This window comes from Chroicocephalus ridibundus, chromosome 2 (genome assembly GCF_963924245.1).
Source record: "Chroicocephalus ridibundus chromosome 2, bChrRid1.1, whole genome shotgun sequence".
Classification (NCBI taxonomy): Eukaryota; Metazoa; Chordata; class Aves; order Charadriiformes; family Laridae; genus Chroicocephalus; species Chroicocephalus ridibundus.
The window spans coordinates 821,053-845,262 of record NC_086285.1 but is presented as its reverse complement, the minus strand read 5'-3'; the positions used below and the strand labels follow the sequence as shown (position 1 = coordinate 845,262).

Sequence of the window (24,210 nt, the reverse complement as noted above, 5' to 3'; positions counted from 1 at the left end):
GTCAAGCAGTTGGCCCAGTGCCATAAGAGCATCACAGAACTCCTCAGTTCTGAAAAGGGAGCGGCATTAGCGCGGTATAGACATATTAATAGCATTAAAAGTGTCGGGTTATGCAAGAAAGACCTGGGTAACTGAAGATAAATCACTCTCCCCACAAAGTTGTTACTGCCATACAAAGTTCATGACAGACTTCATAAAAAAAAAAAAACACATGACAGCCATGGTCTGAGGTCAATTTAACTGCTTACAGCCTTCCAACAGCTGAACCTAATTCCTCCTGAGCTAGTCAAAAGAACAAGTTCTACCATTTGAGCCTTTCCATTATCTTGAGCTGGTTTTAATGACCGAATTCCTGCCTGCCTAAGAAAGCGACCAACATTAGCTGCTAGTGACCCAACTAGAACAAGCAGAACCACATTTAGGAAACGACTCTCAAAAATAACTGCAAACTTCAGTCCAGGAGAAGAACACCAGGCACTGCTCCAATTTTTTAGGTTTTTTCTTCTAAGAAACACGCTCAAATGTTGCAAGCTGATGAACACAGACTTAGTTCAACTGGAATGGTGCCTATGTGGGTTATCTGGTTAAATGTGCAGGTAAAGCGGAGAAAAACCAAGATGTCCTGTTAGCCAGGGCTTGCATCGGGCTGGAGCATGGGAAAACGCTGAGAGGAGCCACAGCAAGAGGCTTCTCGGTTTCAAGGAAGGTGTGTGGGAGTAACCATTTCTCTTCGCTCGTACCTTTTCGTTTTTGAAATCTGATAGGGTGGCAACAAGGGGGAAGAACACTCACTTCTGAAATGAATTAATGCAGAAGAATAGTTTCCACCTTCCAAAATGTATGCAGGAAGCCAGCAGAGGAGGAAGGGAGTAGCTACTGCAGCTCAACCACTATTGTATTTATATTTCCGTGCTCTTGATAACAAATACATTCAACTATGGCTGAAAAACAAGGCATTGGTTAGAAAACAAAAAAACAAAAGCCAAGCTTTCACGAAAGGAAGAGCAATAAAAGAAATTTCAGGTCCCCCTGCAGTGTTATCAGGTACGGTCTATTGGTTTCTTTGAGAGTGATTCACTTCCTTATTGCAGGTACAGCTGCAATATCCAGCATCGCAGTATTGTGCCCTTTGACACAGGCAGTTTCCCTTCCACGGGGGGGAAAACAAGGGAACCAAACAGATAGTTGTTCATTGTGGTACTAAAAACCCCACTTTTTAAGTTGTTTTTAATTCAAAACAAAGGGGTTTGCCCATATCTCTTTAAGGAAGTAAAACCAGATGTGGTAAGTGATGCCGTAGCATTGCCTTCTTCCCAAGGGTTCTCTCTTACTTCAAGGGCTCAACCTTCTCGGTTCTGTTCTCGGCGTTCTCAGCCTGGAAGGTCAACGCATACTTCCTCAACCCCCTTTTCGAAGGGTGGGTGATAATGCACCAGCCCCTCCTCCAGCAAACTGCTAAGTCCTCTCGGAGGACAAGCAATCACGCTTGGTTTGCTAAAGCGCAGAGGTAGAGGAAGTTTTCTTATCTGCTTGCCTTATCCCAGCAGAATTCTCCATAGGCAGAGCTGGGTTGCAGGAGGGGAGCTGGGAGTCACACAGCTCCTTGCTCCTACTACAATTACGGCAGCAGCAGCAACCCCAAATCTAGTTCACTTTTCATTGATAGAATTGATCCCAGAGATATGGGTTTGTGCATGTTTCTTCCCAGCTAGAGCAGTTATCCAAAAAAATTACGTGTTAATCCATCAGGAAATGTTTTTAGAAGTACTTTCTCCCCACCTATACACGCGTGGCCAATACAATAACGAAATGAAGTTCTAGGTGTCGCAAGAGTTGTAGTAAGTATTTGTAGTTTAAGAAAGCAAGTAAGATGACCGAACATGCAACTGGAGTTGGCTGAAAAAGCTCACAACAGAATAAGTAGGAAGAACTCTTTTTTTTTTTTCCCAGAGTGACAATCTGAGACGAACAGGGTTTTGGTTTGGTTTTGTTAAGAACCCAAGAGCCAGATCACCCAACAAGATCCAACCAGCCAGAGTCACACAAACACTCCCTCCTTCCTGCCTGCTCTCCTGGGCTCCTCCAAAGGATGTTGGGGAGGAAGTTGCTTTTATTCAATCGAGGCAGTCAATGAGCGTGGATTAGATGTTCCCGGATGAATTACTTCAGGAAGCATTTTTAGCTGCTGAATACAGTTTGTGGGAAACACCTGTTTGGTTTCCATGTCCTGAAACGACGGAACAACAAATGTTTAGAGGTACAGCTACATGCATCCCTAGGACTCTCAGGGGCAGCGTACATTGTAACTCGTTTTTTGTACAGTGGAGAAAAGGAGGAAAATTATAACCTGCATACTCACCCCTTTAGACAACTTGGGAGTTAACAACATGACCAAGTAAATTGAAGCCTGAGATCCGTTCCAGACACCCAAGGAGTCTGGCAGACATTAAGACCACAGTGGTCAAAGCTACGTGAAGTGGAAAGGAAGGAAAAAAAAGAAGTTTAAGACCAGAACGTGCAGGAAGGGCACTTACAGTCCTATGCCATCTTCTCTGCTGAGCTGCGCATAGCACTGAGTCCCTGCAGAAGGTGACAGTCCACCTCCTGTGACCTCTTTAGCTGCATCAAGGCCACAGTGAAAAGCACGCACAGCATTCTGGGCACCTCCCCTCCCACCCCCTCCCTCCATCCCACCCAGAGGGAGATAAGCCGTCTTATTTGGCTTTTATTCAAACGGCTTTTAGAGACGGACTTAAGATGGTTTGGCACGGAGCCACGGTACACAGTATAAACAACTGGTGGCATGGCTGCCCCTACCCGAGCCTGCTTCCAGTCACATCCTGCACAAGAGCATCAGCCCCACTGAAAATACAGAACTTTGCACCTATGAGGTTGTTATCTCTGCACTTGCCATTTAAGAAGACTTAAAAAAAAAAAAGAGGCATTTTAGGAACAATTTTATCCCCTACCCATGACAAAGCTTTAGGAGACCTGCGAGGCTACTGTCACTTCGAGACAGTTTTAGTAAGTCACAGCAGATACAGTCGGTGATGTTAAAACAAGCCGCAGTTGAACTGCATCCATTCAACTCCTCTGCGTTCTCTGCAGCCAACTATCATTGGGTGGTACTGGCAGACTGACATTAACAGCTTTGTCATTTCTGCACAAGTCTGTGCCGTGTTTCATTCCAGTTCTAGACTACCTTAAGGTTAAGGCAGAAGGAAGAAGTATTAATTAGTGGCGTAAACAGGCTGATACGGCTCCAAGGACTTGAAGAAATTGGCAGCATTTGAGAACAATCACTGTCATGCTAATCAAGGTACAAGCCACTTGTGTCCCTCAGTCCATATAAATATCATGAAGAAATTGTAATTCCTTCACTGAGACATGTTACGTGAGCACCTGCATCTCAGTTATCCTCTGCAGACCTGACGACAGACTCCAGCAGCTTTATGGTGCCTTCCACAAAGGAAGGCCAGGGTGAGAAACTTGGATGATCCGCTGCTCCAGCTTCCTAACAAATCAAATCAGACTTGTTTTTTTCCTTAGCCTAGTTTGCCCATTTTAATCTTTTCTAGTCCTCTTACGCTGATAAAAAGATTTGAGTGACCAAGTTAAACAAGCCGTCTGCCCTTTGCGGCAGAGAAAGCAAGAACGAAGGTCCGGCTGGCCAGAAAGGACATCCCTCGATGCACATTCCAGCCCTGCTCTCTTGAGCAGCAGCAGATGAGTGTTAGAAACTGTAATAAATACCCAAAAAAAGTAGTAAAGTGTTTAATGTAAAAGAATGGAAAGGTAAGTGTGTTTCAGAAATGTTTATTCTGCAGAAGTTCCAGCTGCAGAGCTTCCCCACATGCTGCCTTTTAAAGACACACAGACTCTCCCAGAGCCCATTTAACACTCCACTTGTCGCAGCCCGGCGTGTCGGCTCTGCCAGGCTTTACCACTCAACTTTGGTCAGGGATTTCGGCATTTCAGAACTCTAGATGGTAGCTGTATTTTCCACAAGAGCTGAAGTTTTAGTGCACACACACAGCTGTACTAAGCCTTTGTTTTTAATTAAAGATTTAGTGTTGTGTCATTAGAAAAGCAGTTCCTACCTCAAAAGCAGGTGTTCCCTTTAGCAGGTCCTTCAGTCCTCAGAAATTGCTTGCCTGCAAAATACAATGCATGCATAATTAAGAGGAAGCCATACAATTACAGAGTAAATGGATGTAAGGTTATTAAGGATTGCTAGATGATTTATGTTACTCAAAATTAACTAAATCTTGAGAAATTCTGCTGCAGTCCCACCACAGTCATCCAAGCATTTCTTTAATGTTCGCTCCTCGACAGGAATATTATCCAGCTCTGACTATTTCACATCAACAACACTTGCTCAAGCTATTAAGGATATACCACGAAAATTGTGAGCAGCTTCTCCCTCATCATGCCTCTTAATAGCTATTTTCAAACACGCCATTAAAGCTGGAGCAATCCGGGATGATTGGGACATCCCTCCATCAAGCAGTCGTTCAGGTGTTCACACAATGGCTCAAAAGCTCCCAAAGTCCCTGTTCGGCACGCACCTGCACAGCCACCTGCGGCAGCCAGGTTGGATTCACGACTGGATTTTTATCTGATTGGAGATGAACAAAGCTAAAAGAGGCACCAAAACATCTGTGGCCTGATTTAGCAGTTATTATTATGCAGAGCTACTGTGCAAGGCACTCTAAAGGCTTTCATATGGCAGAACTGTCACGTTTTAGTCTGAGACGAGCAAGAAAAAAAAAAAGGATGAAGCTTTTTTCCTTCGATAAAGGCTGTTCCACTCCATGCCACTTTCTGTACTTCCAAACTTCAGAGCGGAATCTCTCGCAGTGTCATTAATACATCCACGAGTCAAAACCTACAGGTATTGCTAGATGCGTCTCTCAACTAGAAAAGCATGTGCTGTATTCTTTTGAAGGATTACTTTAATGATACTTAGATTAATATTTTAAGGGGATCCAGATTTAAAAAGAAAAAAGAAATCAAGAGCTGCATTTCAGCTGCACGCAGCAGGCAGTTTTCTGTATGTTTTCCATGATTTCAGTGAAGCTATATCCACCTGCTTTTTCGGACTTGATGATCCAAGCTAGACAATTCAATTCTAGCAGGGTACCATCTCATCTACTGGGTATTGTATCCCTAATTTTTTTTATGGAATATTTTACACTTAGGGCATTATTGTTTCTTTATTGTAAAACATGCACATCTACCAAAAAAACCAACCCTATGAAAATAATGCTCCTTATATTCTCCAGGCAGCACTCCGCAAAAAAGAATATAAACTAAGCTGCAGAGTCAGCTTCAGTTAAGAAGTATTTTAATCCACGTGGAGAAACATCTGCCTTGTTCTTCACCATAGCAAGTAACCAAGCCAGTCTCACAACAAACTATCAGCTCAGTACCTGCTTATTAATGCAAAGTCATATAGAAACACTAATGCTCCTCTCCCTACAGAGGCACATTTCCCATCACACGGGAGTAAAATGCCAGATCTTTCAGTTAAATGAGAAAGCAGACCAGTGAAAAAGAGTATCATCCCCGCTTTAGCGAGCGGTAAAGCAGGCAGGAGTGAGAAAAACCTTCTGAAAGTCCTGTTCCCTGCAGAAGGGATGGAAAGGAGAGTAACTGAGTTAATTAAGGAATGGAGAAATGCCTTGCATAGGCTTCAGATACACAAGTATCATGGATGAGCTCCTGCTTGTGTGGTAACACTAATGCTCCCCTTCCCAACGGAAGGAACCTGCTAATACACATCATAAACCCACTTTTTCTTTTTCCAGGTTACTATTTGCAGTCCAGCCACCCTGTGATAAACTGGGGCATCGGGGCCCTTCTCCCCAGCTACTTCCCACCGATGAACACCCAGATCACACCCAAAAGGCATCAAGCCCGACCGTCTGCCCCAATAAAGTTCATCCCCCATCTGTTGCTGTGATCCACCAGGTTATTTCATTCTCATGCAAGATATTCCAATCTCTTTGCATTGAAAGCACCAAACTTTACCCCATTTGTTAAGAAAAAGAAAGAAAAACACCCCACAGGTCTATGTTTTGCAGCAGAACATTAAAGAAAATGAAAAGTCTTAGCTCCTATTTTAGTGCTGGGTGTTGCTGCTCCACTTCGAAGGGGGTAGCGTTGCATCAGCCATGGGTCTGACACCAGCGAAGTAAAACCCACTGCATTTCTCAGTCCGGGCAAAAAGATTTCTTCTTTTAGTAAACCTACATCTTTAGCTGCTCTTTAAATAAACCCTGAAGGAAAGAATTCCTGTACTACGAAGGTGGTCTGAACTACCCACAGTTGTAAAGATGGCTTTTTTCCTTAAGTATGTGCGGTTCTTGACTGACAAGCAGAAATGCTAAACAATCTGTCTTTCTCAAACCATATTGACAGATTTGCTAAAATTGCAGGTGTGGCTGCAAAGATTTTTTTTTTATGTGCCAGGTCTTACAGTAGTCTGAAACAGACCTCGCCTTGTCCCCTCTCATAATAAATTGAGGAAGACTCTGACCACTTACAGAAGTGTTGGTGAACAGTGGTGGTGGGGGGGGGAAGAAGTCATTTATCATCTGGCCAGCAAATACCAACTCACATGTTCCATTATCAGCCATAACCATTTTCCAGTTTGGAAAAAATATTACTGGGAACTATGTTAAGAGATGTCTACACATTGCAACACTGATTCCAAGTTTGCATCTTTATTTTTCCCCCCAACGCAATTTTTATGCAAGTGACGCTGAAAAGCAACGCAGTAGAGGAAAGGCAGTCTATTATTTCACGTACATCCCACGCCGCACCCACTCGTCATTTTTATCTTGCCTACGCTATCAGAAAACAGGTACTGCCTGGTATGCATACTGTCCCATCGTGTTTGCCGTCCCTGTAATATCCAGTTTCACGTCCTGCACCAGTAGTTCTTGTTCCTCAGCTCTTCGGCTTCCCAAGCTCCTTGCACTTTTACTGTTAAGCATTTCAATGGCTTCTCTACCTTCACCCAGTTTTCTACACAGATGGGTTTCCTCCCCCCAGCTGAATTGCCGGCACCCCATGAATACACGAGCCTACTTTCTGCTTGCTACCTCGTCTCCTACCTTCTGTTTCTTTCTCACCTGAGAATTCACCAAATCCACCCCATCTATAATACAAGAGTCATTCCGAGACTCACAAAAAGCATATACATATTTCAGGGCAAACATTAACAATTCATTTCTGCTTTTCTATGATTTTGAAAGTTTGTTAAGTAGCAATTACTTGTCTCTACCCTGTTTCCAGTGGCAGCCCCTCTGAGGAGGGAGTAAACTACCACCTCTCCTTGGTCCATGAGAAAAGCACACAACTTACCTCACTCAGCAACCCCAAAAATGATGCTTGACAGAAGCAAGGCAGAGAGTCCCCCACCTCCACCTCACAAAGTCATCATGATTTGAGAGTCTCTAGTGCCAATAATTTAGCTCTTTCTGTATGAACAGTGCTCCTCTCAATCTGCGTTTGTGTTGCTGTACTGCCAAAGAGAAACATCAGAGCAAACCTCCAGTTACGTTCAGGATTATCCCTCTTACCCCAGCTAAATGGAATGTCCTCCAGTGCAATTAAGTTTTATAACAGAAAGAATGTGCCATTCATCATATCAGATACCCTTACAGGCTCCCTCAGTTTCTCTAAACCCTTTCTGTTTACTCATCCCCAAATTCAGAAGACTGTTTCCCATATCCCGGGAGAAAAAGCCACTCGATCTTTTGGTTTCCTGCTGTCTCTCACCCTTCATACTTGGTTTCCAAATCTCTAGATAAACAGCTTCCTTTAAATAGCTCCCCGTCTTAAATATGCACGGTACATGGAGATCACTCGATATGACAAGCTGAGAGGGGCGGCACACATTGCAGCTCCAGCATTCCACATGCAAAGCAGTATCACGTTGTCGAATTCCACAGCTTCAAACGCAGAGTCTTGTAAACCCTGAGCTATATATACATGGTGGCCATGAAACCCGGAGATTAAGGCAGCTCAGATGTTCACCCCAGTCCTCCCCTGGAGGAATCGCGCTGGCAGCAAATTAACTACCACACCTCGAACAAGGAAAACCACCTTTATAGCCACAAGCCCCCGTCTTGGCTCCTTGCCCATAACTGAACTCACCAAGAACCCAAAACGAGAATTTATTCTAGAATATACAGTGGACTTTTTTTTTTTAAATGGGTACCACTGCCAAATACTTAATGAATTTTTGTTAAGCATCACATTCCTGTTCCCACACTCGCATGAGGCATCTCAGATAAAGCTGGCAGTATTTGAGAGATTGCTTTTAGATTCAATTCTAGGTTTTTGAGTAGAGCATCTCCCAGGAGAGAAGGAAAGCGCTGAAGTTAGACTAATAATTTAAAGAGTCTTCAAAACACAAGATGGAGTTCCACTGAACTCTAAGAGCGAATAATCTTCTCAGGAAACATTCATGAGCAGCAAGTCAGACGTTCACGGTAGTCACGCAACTCTCGCTACTTGCGGAAAGAGATCATACTTCCCAACTGCAGGTAGCGCACAGAAGAATAAAGGTCTTCAACTGCAAAGCAAGCAGATATTCTTCACCAATATCCACATTAAATCCTTATGAAAGAGGACAGGCTCTAACAAATAGTCTTCCATAGCAATTCAGGTTGACAAAGTTAAAAACCAGTGAGGTTCATGCAATCAGACAGTAAATAAGCAGCTGCACAAGTGTAGCTGTTTTTATAGCACAGTGGATTTTCCTATGTCAAAAGCAATTCGAATAAAGAAACAACATGCGATGATTCCAGAAAGCTGTGACTCACGAATTGCCAAATCACCGGCATCAAGGACCAACCAAGGACCTTTCAGAATGATCCTGAAGCCTGGACGGTGCAGCCAACACTAATTAAGAGGCAGACGCCAGCAGCCAGTGGTCCTCGGTTGGTTAGTGTACAACCGGAGAGTGTGGGGAGGCTCGGAGCGAGAAGTCAACTGCATCACAAGGCAGAAGACGCACGACAAAAGGCTGGAAACACCCAAAGATGGCTGAGATGAAGTGTTTTGACAGGAGTAATTTTTGAATTCTTCTATAGATCTTTCAGATGTGTCTAAACAGGAAAAAAAAAAAAACCAACCACCCAAACCCCCCCCAAGGCTTTAACACACAAACATCCAGATCCACAAAAAGAAAAAAAAAAAAGGAAGAAAACATGAAAACCCAAGGCAGAAAACACCCTTGGTGAGAAAGAAAGCACATTCCTTTTCACTAGAAGCACAATAAAAAAAGAAAGTGATTTCAGCAAGACCAAAGTACCTCTTTTCACAGTTGAAGAACTCTGCTGCTAACAGGACTAAATTAGCTAAAATTAGCTATCGCAGTTTTATTGCCCACAGCACCTCTAGCTTCCTGTGTGGATGAGTAGTTTGGGTGAAAGCAGTTCTAATTTGCATTCAGAGCATGCAAATTTAAGGCAAATAGTGATTTCTGACCAGTTCCTTCCATGAACACTGGTGCATAAGAAAAAACTGTCTTTCACATTCAAGTTTAATCCTCTTCCGAAATATTTATTTTTGGAACAATCCATTGAACAGTATGCCTTCAGCCTCGCCAAGTTACAGCTACAAATAAAGGTTTTAAGAATTCAAGAATTCCTCCTACTGTTCCATCTAATCAATACAGATCCACTGTGACTCCTGTCATATGCTTTATTTGTCAAAGCACACGCCCGCGCCCACACTTAGCGTTATCCGACAACCTGCCATCTTTTTGGGTAGTACAGACCAGAGATGGGCATTTTTAATGATTTGAGATGTTACGGAGATTCACTAAGTAAAAACTCAGCTGCATGCACATTAGAAAAAGGAGCAGCAAGAACCTGAGCCAAGTCTCGAACGATGACTGAAACAGGAACACCCCTCAGTTAAACTAAATGCAACTGAAGCTGCTCCAATGGCCATTTTGCCCTAGCTGGGGCTGAACACTAATCATCCCTGGAGAAGGAGAAAGAGAAAAAAGCAGCTTTCATTATTCAAATTTCACTTGTCCTCTAATGAAAGGCTGCTAAACTGATTGCGCTTCCTGCAATCCCGCAGGAACACAAAGGCTACCTCCCCACTGGGACGTTCAGAGTCAGAGTTGACTTAAATGTGCCCAGGACAGCAGTGAGTGGGAAGTGGCTGCATTCACACTTGTGAAGTCTTACTCTTGAAACCAGGATGGGTACATGCCAACGGCTCTTGGGAACGGTCTATGGTCCATGCCAGCTCTTGAACAGCATCCACCAGTGCCTGGGAGAAGACTTCTGCCCCAAGGCCAGAGATTGCAACAGGAAATACTCTGAAAACAAACAGCACCGAGGCTGTACGCCAGCACTCCCAGAAGTCACCCAGCATCATGTAATTCACCGGTACAGGTACAGCCGGAGACGCCAGATGATGAGAAGCTCTTACTTAGTAAGTTGTTTTGATATTCACATCAGCCCAGCTTCCTGGAAACTCCAGTAGTCCAGGTCATCCTCATCTGCCCCTGCGAAAGCGCACACCACCAAGAGAGTCTCCCCAGCCCACTACTGTAAGAAACAGGGGTGGTTTGCAAGGTCTAAGTTCTCCATGCCTTTTTTAGAAATGCTCATTTTCGCTAGCCTTTAAGAAGTCTTTTATAAGGTCTCTCTGCTCTAGATGGTTCTTTTTATCTAAACTGAATGCCTGGCAAATCTGTTTTTCACAGGCTAGCGTGGACAACCAGCCGGCGGCTAGCACAGACAACCAGCAACTCTCCATATATTCTCCACAGTCTTCCTCTGCCCCTTCACAGTGTGATCCACCCACCCATAACAGCTCAATAGAGGGCTATTTCCAACTCACCACCCTCTTCACTCACACCGATTCAACTGTTACCTTTTTTTAAAAGTTTAACGAACAGCTGGAGGTGTGAGGTGACCATAAGTTTTCACCAGTATCTAACCCACAACTGCCACCTCTTTAACCCAAAACGCCGCTGAGCTGACGGGCTGCCTCAATCCTCATTCTCTCGTTCTCCACACAGTGCTGTATGTCGCTCCATTAGCTCTATTTCTCAACCGCATGGAAACTCTTGGTCTCACGTTGCAAAGGAACTTCTTGGAGCTCGATCCTATTCAAGCCATAGTTAGCGCTTCCTTTTTGCCTCCACCAGCCACAGGTGAAGGAGGACAAGGAAGAAATAAAAGGCTTCTAGCTGCAAGTCATAAAGGCATCGAGGTCACATCCCCAGCAGACAAGCCTGAAATACATTTATCAGCAACCAGGTTGTAACAGGCTGTTCAACACGTAAACGAAAAAGCATCCTTCTCTCGCTCTTCATCCACAGCACATCCTTTTGGGGTAGCAGTAAAGAACACCATAACTTTCCCACGCCCTAACGTGGCAAGTCCTGAGATGGTTCAAGAACAGGGCTGTTTGTTTCCTCTCCGCTTTCACAGATGACAAACTCACGCTGCACAGATCAGAGAGTCAATGGAGCAGTCAGTGATGCCGTGCACATTTGAAAAAAAATACAAACGTGAATGTGTATCAAATATATCCAGCTGCTGGTGCAGCCCCGAATAGAGAACACCATAATCTCACTTGGACTACGAAGCACTGCCTTTTGTGACTTCAGAAAAGGAAAACCAAGATGGAAGTTGCAGGTGCCAACAGCAATTTTACAAAATTAGACCAGATTAAAGAATGTTGTCTGCAGCATCAGCTAATATATTAGTGTGGGCAAACAAGAGAGAAGTTTGGATTTCCCATTTCTTCGGGACCTTGAAGACTGCCTCAGCAGTGACACGTTACCATGGCAACAGCTTTAGAGCAAAACAACTATTGGAGGAGAATTCGGAACCGCATCTGACATTTTACTATTGTAAGAAAGCATGAAAATTCATGAGACTTAAATCTACTTATGTTTTCAAGGTTGACGCCTGCCAACTTTCATAATTTAAGCGCCAGAGTTGCCCGTTAACGTCTCCTCCCTTACACCCAAGCCTCCTGCAGAGGTCATAATCCTCCGCTGCTATCGCTGCTCCTCCAGGAGCCGGTGCAGCGTGGAGGGGATTGTGCACGGATGGACGGCGGCGGGGAGAGCTGCACAGCCGCAGGTCACTCTTCAGGGATGCTGTTAACTGACTTCACTGAGCCCTTAAACGCTCAGCGCACCTTAAAAACCCACCTACCGAGCCACTGTGGTTTTTTAGATTAAAGAACCCACACAGAGAACAGCCAGTGCTGTTTACATTGAGGTTTAGGTGGTGCTTGTGAACGAGTCGTTTCACAGGGACTCGAGGACTCAAATGTGGCAGTACCGGCGATCTGTGCGTCTTCACCTGACCCGCCACTGCCCCAGTCTTGGCCTAGAGGTACCTTCAAGACAGAGAGGTTTAGGATTTATTTAATCCTTGGATTTTCACTTTGGAAACTTATTTCTGAAAGTGTATTTCACATGGAATGCTTTGAAGGAAAAAATCCACAACCCATCAAGTACCAAAATTAAGCAGAATACACACCAGCAGCCTGACCAACGCCCCAGGTTAAAAGCTCTGAAAGTACATGTTATTTAGTTTAAAAAAAAAAAAACAAACCGTAAGATATCTCCATGCAAAAGGTCATTTATATAGACCAAATTCCCATGCCCAGATGTGCTCTAAACAAACACCAGCATCTGAGCAAATGAGTTTGACAGGTTTAATGACCCGTGTATTTTAGGTTAAATATTTAAAACGTTTGGGAACACTTAAGAGGAACTGAACTAGCCATTAACCATGCCCTTGAAATCAGTCACGCCCTCGCTTCAGAAGGTGAGCAAGACTAAGATGAAGACACTCATTAGCAAATTCAGCATCTCCTCTGTTTACAGTGATATATTTTATGAACTAGTTGCTCTTTACAGACTCAATTCTGAGTTAAGGCCGCACATTTCCATAACAAACCACTGGGCAGAGCCTCCATCATGGCTCTATATTCTATTTATTGTCCTCATCACACTTTTTAGACACGACAGGCAGCAACATTTTCAAGAGGGATGTTCGTCCCTTGCACATATCATGGGGCATTGAGATTTCTCCCTTCTCTCAAGGGGCAAAACGGAACAGAATGAGCAAGCAGGGGAATAGGGGAAGAAAAAACAACACACACACATACATGACACTGCTACTTAAGCGCTAGAAATCAACGTGTTTTCCTGCCTGCTTTTTGTGGAACCCGCTCCTGAACACAGATGCTGCTTTACAGGAAATTTTATCTTCCTTTCCCCGATATCTGCTACCTCGGCACACATGAGCTTCACAGGTTGGTTTCCAGTGCCTGGTGTCTCCGTTACAGAAACCGGAGATGAAGCTGAGCAGAATGGCTTGAAAGGGTTCCAACAGCAGGACCGGTGTCACAACAGCCAGATAAGACCATATTAGAAACGCCTAACACTCCTCATTACTCACAGGTGAGCAAAAGCATCCCAAGGGCACGCCACACACACATGCTATTTCTAAAAACAGAAGGAAAACAGTATTTCCTCTGTGTACTAGAGCTCCTGCATTAACAAGGGCAGATGGGAATGATAATTCCCCTTGTCTCCAACACTCAACACTTACGTTTAGCCTGTGCCAAAACTCAGTAGTTACAGATTACAAATACAACAGAACCTGATTGTGCTTTTACATATCAATTTCCCTATTAATTTGGGGGCTGCTATTTAGCCAGTGATGATACAGAAGATGCATCATCGGTTCTTATTAGACAGAAGGAATGCAGCTTTTTTTTTTTAAATGATGCCAGACAACAGTACAACTAGTACACCAAGGAATACATTTAAAAAAAAAATAAACAAAACCCACAATAATCTAAATTTTTCCATTGTGCAAAGGTAACGCGTTTAGAGTCTCTGCATTATCAGTAGATTTCTCTCTGCCTTCTCAAGGGGCAAAACATAAATATGGATCATAAGGAGGAAGGCAAAAGAAGAAAAGCATTTAAAAAACCCCAGTGCACAGACACAGGGTCATTGCTGCTTAAGTGCTAGAAATCATCGAGCTTCCCTATTTGCTTTTCTGGAATCTGCTGCTAATAAAGCAGCTGCTACCTGGCACTTCTGGAAGACAATCTTCACCCATCTCCTACCAGCGGGGAGGACCAGTTGATAGGACCCAAGGCACCACTGCAACTGCGGAGCCAGATTACCTTTCCAAGTACAAAGTTAAACCTGGTCAAGGCTTAAGTGACCCGCTGCATTTGACAGCTGAATATTTGAAATCCTGCTGTTCCAGAGTCTGGATTGCACAGTGAAGAATTACAGATCCTGGCTGTAGTTCTGTAGCATGTGAAAACCTACTCCACTCAGCTCTGTAAGCCAACCCTGGCAGGGGCTGGGGGAGGTTCCTCCTCTCTCTCCTCCTTTCTTCAAGCCAAAATGCCTTTCCAGGAGTCATGGCTATTCAGTAGCCCAGAGGCTTTACCTAGTATCAAAGTATTTACTTCTAGACTAGAGGCCGCCCCCTAACAAAAAAGTTAATGACGCTCAAAATCACTACAGACACAATACAAAGTGTTATAATCAATTAAAAGCAAGACCATTCAGAGTAAGACTATACTCCGGAAGTTTCCAGAGGACTCGTTGCCCAAAAGCTTCATGTGGAAAAGACCAAATTCCCCACAATGATGCAATATTGGTGTCCTGAGATAGCAACACTACTGCAATGGTAAAGTCCTGAAGACACACAGACTTTGCCAGGCCCTAATTGAGATCCCAGCTCTGCAGAGAAGTCACCTGTGGAACATCCCACTTTCTCCCAGTTCCTTCAGGAAAAGCCTCCAAACATCACCTCAGCTCCCCTCTGCGGGGACAGTGACTGACCTGGCCAAGCCAGAGCTGGCACCTCAGGTCAGGCTGACTCTAGCACTAAAGGGAAGGTGCGGGGGAACAAAAGAAAATAAACATTCTCCCATTATTTGTCATACAGCACCAACATTTGAGACTTCCAGCTGAAATCAGAGCAAGCAAGAGTGGATTTGTTCTGTAAGGTGTAAGCAGAAAGCGATAGCGATACCTGGTGAAAGGGAAGAAGGGGAGATACAGGTCAGAACAGTGTTGCCAGATAGGGTTAAGATCATTAACATTTAGTTATCTGCCATTTATCTCACATATCACATTTCCAAGGCATAAAGAACCCAAGCTTTTGGGATTTTCTGTAAGTCTAAATGCTTTGCAGTGATGTTAAAAAAAAAATCATCCTGCTGCAAAGGGAATTTGTGTTTCCCCAGGAAGAGCAGTTCCTGGGACTCAGACTGGGGAGGGGTGAGGGGGGAGAAAGACCAACCAAACAAAAAAAGTCAGTGCATAAGAGTTAAGTTTACCTTCTTTACAAGTGGGCTGACAGCCCAAGCAGTCAGAATAAGATTCAGTGCCAGTCTGCAAATAGATTAAACATTTGGTTTAAGCTGAAAGATGTTCATATACCCCGCATCAAAACTATGGCTTGTATGGTTTTTAAACACACAGTGTCACCCCTTAGTGAATTCCAGACAGAAGTGACTGGCCTTGGAATTACCCGATAAATCCTTCAGATGTTTGTTTAAAACTTTAGATTAATTAAGGTTTGTAAAGGAAGAAGCTTCTAAAGCTAACAAAAAATTAACTGGAACAGAGGAAAGACACTAATTCCCCATTATGCAACTGCCTCCAAAACCAGATTTGTTCAATTCAGCATGAAAAAGCGGGATGGAGTCTCAGCACCCAACAGCAGATGACGACAGGTTACAATAAGGTGTGGACAGCTGTGTTAAACCAGAACAGACGAACAAATTGGTTCAAGATCGGAGCCACGATATACGCAGCGGCGTATTTGACACAGGTAGGCTCTTAAGTAATACCCTGCAGAAGATGGCTGCAGAGCAGAGCACCACAGCGCAAGATCATTCATCCAGCATTCACCCTACCCTGCCCTGCGATGCAGTGTTAAACATGATTTTTTAATTTTTTTTTTTAACCTATCATGCCTACAGCCACAGCAAAAACAGCCAGAGGTCTGCATGATGAGAGACTGACACACTTTTATTCTGCTGCATTTCTGCAAATTGCTAGTCAATCGCAGTAAATAAAGAGTGAGAGGGAAAAGAACTGCAGGAAAAAAAGGAGAGATTCGGCATCTTGGCAGATTCCTTCCCCACAGACCCTATTTTATTTTGCCTAAGGCAGAGGAGCAGTATGAGTTTGTCAGTGTTATCACAACAACGATACCTGATGCAAAGGGAGCTTGGTGGAACTGTTCTTTCGGACACTTGCTCTGTGCCTATCAAGGAAAGCGATAGCTGCTCTTAAGACGCGACAAGATCGGAGCAGTTTCCCGTCAAGACTGAAAGCAGTACAGCGTGCAATACTTTACAGCACAATCAAGTAAATTAGGGCACAGATTTACTGCCTGAAAAATCTCAAATAATGTCTTCAGAAATCAAAAGCTACATGAATAAAATAAATATTGCACTACGGCCGAACAAAAAAAAAAAAACAATCCCCTTGTGAAAATACTTCAGATGTAGCAATAAAACTAGTTTCCAGCAGTACACTTAATCCATCTGATTTCTATTTCTCACACCTGCGGGAATTAAGGGAGTTCTGCAGAGCCAGAAGAAGCCTACACACTGGAGGGAGAACATGCAGAGGCTCAACACGTCTATTCAGCACAGCAAGGCCCCCACTCACCAACGAAACAATCCCAAGAGCTGCTCCAGCGCCAAAATACAACTAATTTTCTAATAAAATTCCCTCCCTCCTCCATCCAGGGGCCTCGAATCCAGTGCCTCGTCTTGCTCAGGTACATTACTCAGAGAGACAGTCCCAGGATAGCTGAGGTCTGCACTGCCACCAGAATCATGGAATTGTCTCAGCTGGAAGGGACCTTTAGGATCATTGAGTCCAACACTGACAAAAACCACCACTACCCCACGTCCCTCAGCACCGCGTCTGCCCAGCTTTTAAATACCCCCAGGGATGGCGACTCCACCACTGCCCTGGGCAGCCTCTTCCAATGCTTGACAGCCCTTTCCAGGAAGAAGTTTCTCCCAATATCCATCCTAAACCTCCCCTGGCACAACTTGAGGCCGTCTCCCCTCATCCCATTGTTCATTACCTGGGAGAAGAGACCAACCCCCCCTGGCTACCCCCTCCTTTCAGGGAGCTGTGGAGAGCGAGAAGGTCTCCCCCTCAGCCCCCTTTTCTCCAGGCTGAACACCCCCAGCTCCCTCCTCACAAGACTCATGCTCCAGGAGCAGTGGCTCCAGCCACGCATCCATGCGCTGGGATAGCTGATCCATTGCTGCTCAGGCCAACTCAACTCATTAAATACATTGGAAAAGCTTGATGTGTAGGTTCTTATTGCAAAGACCAACTTAAAAAAGTAATTATACCATCCTGCTTTTAATCTGAACTTAATAAATCTGAGCTGAAAAGTTTTAAGAAAAAAAAATAAAAGCTGTTCACACATCCATTCGGAGTTCCACCTGCATCCTGGCTGAGCCATCAAATATCACATTAAACCTGGGCAAAACCAGGAGCACACAAGGTGATAGACAGCATGCACGGCCACCAGCTTCTGCTCAGAGACAGGACGCTGGCTCCTGCAGGAGGTACTTATGAACTGGACTTGTCTGCATTTGGGTTTTGTTTTGTTAATATTTATTTTAAGCTCACTGGCAAGCCTCACTGTCTGTTTCGCTGGGCCAGGATGTCAACAGTAACCCTGCACCTACAGGCTCTGCTCCCAAATACCATGTTCACCACTAACCAAGCGTAACTAGGAGGTGGGAATACACTGAAACTGGCCCCGTGCAACACGCCTGACAGCTACTAAGAAAACAAAGAAAGTTGTATAAACAGCTCTGTTCCTATGCCACCCAGGGTCTGGGCATTTCTAAGTCAACAACCTGTATGTGAAATATAGTCACTCCAGCTGCATTCAGATTTAGAAGCTGCTATGACTCAAAAGTTATTAATTAATTCTTCTGTAATTTTAAGATAAATTCCAACTAAAAGAAGGCAAGTATAATATATTGTCTCATGTGTAATGCCGTTGTTTTTACAGTTCTCAGCATTTCATTAATTGAGAGAAATAAAATATTTGTATTTGAGTTTGAGCAGACTCCAAACTTCTTGGCTCCCCCTACACACAGATATTGCATTTTATACTGGACCCAACATGCGGCTCTCAACACATCCAAGGACAACAAATAACCATCCAGGGGTGAGAAAGTGAAAGAACAAAAACACTGAATACTACAATTTCTAAAGTGGCCTGAGAATGACTCAAACTCTCTTTGTCTCTGGCACATCACTGAAACTCCAACTCAGGGAGACAGACACGACTGGCAACTCCCACAAGAATGGCAGGAGTTGAATAACTGGGGTTTGCTCTTACTACGGTAAGTTCTTTCAGTCAACAGCATATTTTGAAGCGACAATTTTATAATTTTAAAGCAGAAACGGGTAGAGGGCACGTGGCATTTCAGCACGCACCACTTCTAGTGGTTTGCACTACTCAAAATCCCATTGCTTCCAGAACTTCCACTGAAAGTCAATTATCTCATACTCAAATTCTGACCACGCGCGCAGTAACGTGATGTGGGGAGACGGGTGAAGGGTCCTCCTCTCAACAGGTTTATTTTGAAAGGCCAGAGGACTTCAGTCAAAGGAGGAGCAAAATTATCAGGGCTTACTCTGAGTATCGCTATGCAGTAGCTACAGGAGTCCTTGAATGTTTTTCTTGTCTAAGTCTGTGACAAAGTTAATCTAAAGGGAACATTAGGTAAATCATAGAACAGTTCAGGTTGGAAGGGACCTCAAAGCCCACCCAGTGCCACCCCCTGCCCTGGGCAGGGACACCTCCCACCACACCACGTTCCTCCAAGCCCCGTCCAACCTGCCCTTGAACCCCTCCAGGGATGGGGCAGCCACAGCTTCTCTGGGCAACCTGGGCCAGGGGCTCACCCCCCTCACAGCCAACAATTTCTGCCTCACATCTCATCTCAGTCTCCCCTCTGTCAGTGGAAAACCCTTCCCCCTCGTCCCACGGCTCCCCTCCCTGATCCAGAGTCCCTCCCCAGCTTTCCTGGAGCCCCTTGAGGGACTGGAAGGGGCTCCAAGGTCTCCACGGAGCCTTCTCTTCTCCAGGATGAGAAATAAATACTCTCACCCAGTTAAGAGATGCCTTCATTTCTTACTCTGGCAAGACAAAAGTTCACTGCAAAATACGGCTGGGTGAATTTAATACAGAAGGTGTATTGATTCGCTGTACTAAGCTTTAAAATAAATAACTTAAAACTATGAAGCTAGGGATCACTGTTACATCATTTTTAATTAAAGTCTTCTATATAGAGTCTTAAAACAACAACAACAAAAAAAAAAAAACACCACACATGCGATTGCCAGAAAAATAAATGCATCCAGTTCAGAGGAAGCCGTTCTTGCTTGACCCACCTGGAAGATTTGCTCTTCTTTCTTAACTGAAGCAAAAAGCTTGACAGACGGCGTCTCCTATCTGCTGCCGGGCCATGGCTGCATCCCAACGGACACTCGGCTCCCCCCAATGCCACCAAAGAGCTGACTCACTGCTCGGCCGATGCAGCACACTCTTGTTTCAGCAAATAGTTAGGGCATTGCACAGTGAGCGGTTGGTCTCTAGGATGAGATCATTCCCAACAGCAAACTTCATCAAAAAGCTTTTTGTTACATGCTGTTGTACTTCAGAAAGTTAGCTTCATTTTATGATTAATTAGTAAAGAAGATGTTTTACAGAAAGGTTCGCTTTATTATTCAGAAAATATTCAGTAGCCTCCCCCCCTTTTTTCCCCCTCCTACATTTCCTACCACTTTAGATTTAGAATGCTTGTAAGACATTTTTAAGTTTTTCAGCCAAATTCTTAGAATCATAAGAGGATGACTTCTGACAAGTACCAGAGGGACTTGGGAGTGGCTTTGTGTTTGGGTTTTTTCTTGGCATTTGCAAGAAACAACACTTTTAGACTCTACAACATCATTTCAGTTATGCTTTGCATATCTTGCAAAAGTGACAAGGAGATATTTGGAAGATATGGACAAGACAACAAGAAGAAATGGAAGGAGAAGGTTGTTACTGTGCAAGACACCCTTGCTGAAGAATAAGCAAGGGGGAGAAAAGGAAAAAAAAAAGAAAAGATAAAAGTAGTGGCCATAGTACCTTCCTTCCCCCTCAATAAAATCCAAATACTGCTCTTGGGCTCCTGAAGTTCAGCTCAGAGGAGCCGAGACAACTACTTTCAAAATATCAGTTCCACAAAGATTACATAGTGCCCAGTGCTCCAGTGCCCAGTCAGCTCTAGACAGCCAAGTCCTGCGCACAAAACTTCATGCAGCATCTGAAGTCCTGATGCTGTACCCGTCCAAGGGCACCAGCAATTGATTAAGCCAAACACCCAGCATATTCTAGATCCATAAATTCAGCATCCTCGCATACGCCTCCAAAGGAATGGATCCCACGTACACACTTAAGCATATGAAACATGCACAAACAGCATCAACCTGAAACAAACATCAATAGTGTCCCCTTCCTAAGCGACGCGGGCTCCACACCCTACAAGCTGGAGATCCTGGTTCTGTCTCCTCCTCAGCCTGAAAGCATTTGACACCATCTGCCCCACTCCTGGGAAGCGCACGACCAACCAAACATCTGCCACAGCACTTCTTGCACAGCGGTCAGCCTCTTATGTGTAGGGCAAGCCCAAATGCACAACTTAAAGCCCGAAAGACCAGCAAGACCATGTCTGTTGATCCCCCTCCTAACCAAGCAGTCAAGGTTTTGGCTTCTGTTTCAGGAACCATTTCAGTGTTTCATGGAAGAGACTTGCTGGATAAAAGCGGAAATAATCCCAAGGATATAAGCCAGAACTCATGGCTCCTGACATCTGAGCATCCTATTCCTCTGCCGCAACTGAGCATGACCTTTTTTGAGCCTCCTTCTAGATCCTCCCCATTATTTTATTGCAGTCATGCAAAAATTCTCGCCTTGGCCACACGAAGCAAAAGAAAACCGGATGCAGAACTAAGATTTGCCATTGTATAGCACACAACTGAAACACATCAAAGTGCAGTGGCATTTATTAATGGCTACATCACAGAAGTTAAGAACAAAAGTTAGAAAGTCCCATAGTATTTAGAAATGAAGAGAAACTTTGGTTGTATTCTATGAACTGATCACTTCCACAGATCTCTGCTGAGGCACAGGCGGTCTGTTCTCAACTCGCTTCTCAGAAGCAAACACAGATGCTTCAGAAAGTTTCTCCCTGTGGTTGGTTTGTTTCTTCTTTCATCCAAGCATCTGCTGCCTGCAATTCATTCGCCTCTGCAGCCTTTCAGCTGTAGCTAGACGGAATGAATGAGTCACTTAATTAACCCAGAGTTTACACAAAAGAAACGTGAAAGCAAGAGACTGCCTTTAATCAGATCAATCCAGTGAGCATCTTGAACACACTGAACTTTCCTTTTTTTAAAAGATATATTTAAAAAAAAATAATAGTAGACTAACAGAAGTAATTTAGTCAAAACTATCCAAGAGAACAATTCACAGGCAATTTCCAGAACAAAAAATATAAGATTTGAGTAATTTCCATAAAATACAGTCTACATTCCTGTTTAGTAGATGAAAATGATCCCCTCGGTGTACACTCCCCTTTTTTGGTATTATGCTTCTGAAAAGTATAATAGAAAGCATTTCATCTAGAACTTGCGGCTCCTGTACTTTGAAAGACTAAAAGAAAAACTCTCAGAAGAGATAAGCAGGGGAGCGATTCGTGTGACCTACAAGCTACAAGTGTGATAAATTTTGCCGGGAGGGCAAAGGTAACAGCGGTAACCAAAAGATAATCTTTTTTATTTGGAGATTGAGAGACTTTTGAGCTGGGTTATTTCCTCAACACCACCAGCACTTTCCTGTTTACAGATTATGCACCTTCTATGAACGACAGGCATTTTTTTGTTGCAGTAGGTCAGCGCTGGTAGTGTAGATGAAGGGACGCAGCAGACAGAACCACACAGGATTCACAGACGGGCAGGCTGCAGTACCAAACCTGGGAGCAGCACCTAAGGCTCTAACGCAGATAATTAAGAGGAGACAGCTCACAGTTAACCCTCAACCAAGCACGGAAAATGAGAGGATGAATAAAGGACAAAACAGAAAAGATGCTACTGCACAAATCCACATAGATGATCCTTTCGCCTGACCTGTTGTAGTAGGTTTGATTTTTTTCACATGCTGTGAAAGTGGAGAGAGTAATACAAAAGAATCAAAACAACCAATAGTGACTTACTTCACCCAAGCTGCTGTTCATGCTAAAATATTTCCTTTTATTCCCCTCCATACATTCCATGTATTCCTCTGATCTAGCTTCTTTTTTTTTTTCTACCCCCAATCCCACAAAAAGGTTTAGGCTTGAATCTAAAGCGTTAACAGGAAAGAAGACTACTTTGAAAAAGTCCAGCATCGGTGAGAAGTGCAGTTGGTGGATATACAGCTTCCCTTTGCAGTGTGACATCTCTTAATAACCCAGTAACACCTTTCAACAGCATCCGAAGCTTAGGTTGCATAACTAATTAGATCCAACCATCTTTAATTTGAAATTTAAAATAATTTAAGGACAAAGCATCGTAAGTGACTTGGAGGACCTACAAAGTTACCTTTCTTTAAAGGTTATGAGTTAAAAATTCAATACTACTCAAGGTTATCTATATGTGCTAAATCAGGTATTGAAGACCAGACACTACCTCTCCTACTTTTGTCTTTCTGAGGATTTTATTTTATTCCTCAATCTATAAATTGTGACACTTCTTTTAAGCAATACTACAATTGTTGAGAAAAATGCCTGGTTTTACAGTTCTACTATCGGGATGCTCTAATGCATTTCAACTGAGATCACCTATTTGTGTGTACTCATTGTGTTACCCCCTTCACGTTTGCAAAATTAATTCAGCACAATGTTTAATTATTAGAATAGAGTTGCAAAAGTAATGCCCACTGAAATTTCGATGATATGACAAAGATACATAACACCTGAGTCTTGATTCGCCCCACTCCCCTTAGGCATTCAATAAATTGATAACTCTTCAATTAAAAAAATGACCAAAAGTTAAATTACTAAATACCACAAGTGCTTACTGTAAAAATATATAAAAAGAACAAATGCATTTTAATTCCATACAGATTTTAAGAGCAAGTTTTGCACCATATTATTTCCTGTTCCGTTCACGTTCAACTATTTGATTACATCAGCACCTCAAAATGATATTAGAAGATGTGAAGCTTGCCAGAGAATTTCATCTGGGAAACTTAACAGGCACAGTCAGCATATTTGGCTGCTGAAAAATAAGGCTACAGATAAATTACATACTAGAGAAAATAAACATACCCCTGACTCGAAGGAAGAAAAGAGTTTAATTTTGATCAATCTAGGGTATTTTCAATGTTTCTACAGGCATATCACAGTCAAAAAACGCAGCTGAGGCTCCTTTCAAAACAAACCTGCATTAGTACATTCTGCTTTGTTCCACAGGAGAGCACCTTGGCTGTGGGATCCAGGGCAAACGCAGGGAATCTGGTCTTGGCAAGCTACACCATCAGAGGTGGAGTTTGGGGATCATCAATGGGCATTTAGGTCCTATTGGCACAGGACAGAGAGCACTGCTTTCATTAAGACAGCCCGTCAACTACGCCAACAGCGTTCCTCACAACCTGTGTTCCCCCCGCTCCCCACGTGCCATTTCTTTAACAGAAAGATGACAAAGAAAATTATTTCAGAAGACAGAGGGATGGTCTCAGGTAATAATTCCAGAATGGCCAGGCAACCCCGACAACTTCAGGCTTTAAAAACTGTAATTATCAAACTGGATTCTATACATGGACTTATTACACCTACAGGAATTACAATCTCCCTTTTCACTTCTATACAGGAAAAATAATAAAATGGTGCCAGAATTATACCAGCGTTCAGGAGTACCCCATTCCCTAGAGCCTACCAGCCCACTTGAGCTCTGCCAAAAATCTAGATATGTTGACCTCAGACTGTACCCTCAAGTCCTATAAATGTGTTATCTACAACATTGCTTTTCATATATGCAATCAGACTGAAATGGTGATCCAAGAGAACTAAATTCCCCCATTTATTTTA

General features: G+C 43.6%; 1 protein-coding gene across 11 annotated transcripts in view; it reads right to left on the bottom strand.

Moving 5' to 3' along the window:
- The window catches only part of MAP4 (microtubule associated protein 4), a 174,710-nt gene that overhangs the window by 138,388 nt on the left and 12,112 nt on the right, over positions 1-24,210 (bottom strand). For 8 of the 11 annotated variants that reach the window (XM_063324175.1, XM_063324182.1, XM_063324184.1 and 5 more), the window contains exon 2: positions 4,101-4,154. The exons of 1 other annotated variant lie outside the window; for it this stretch is intronic. The gene's annotated coding sequence lies outside the window, so the exon portion shown is untranslated. Of the gene's footprint in view, positions 1-4,100; positions 4,155-7,371; positions 7,482-19,492; positions 19,667-24,210 lie in introns of those variants that run through there. 2 more of the 11 variants (XM_063324176.1, XM_063324177.1) reach the window with 2 other exon arrangements.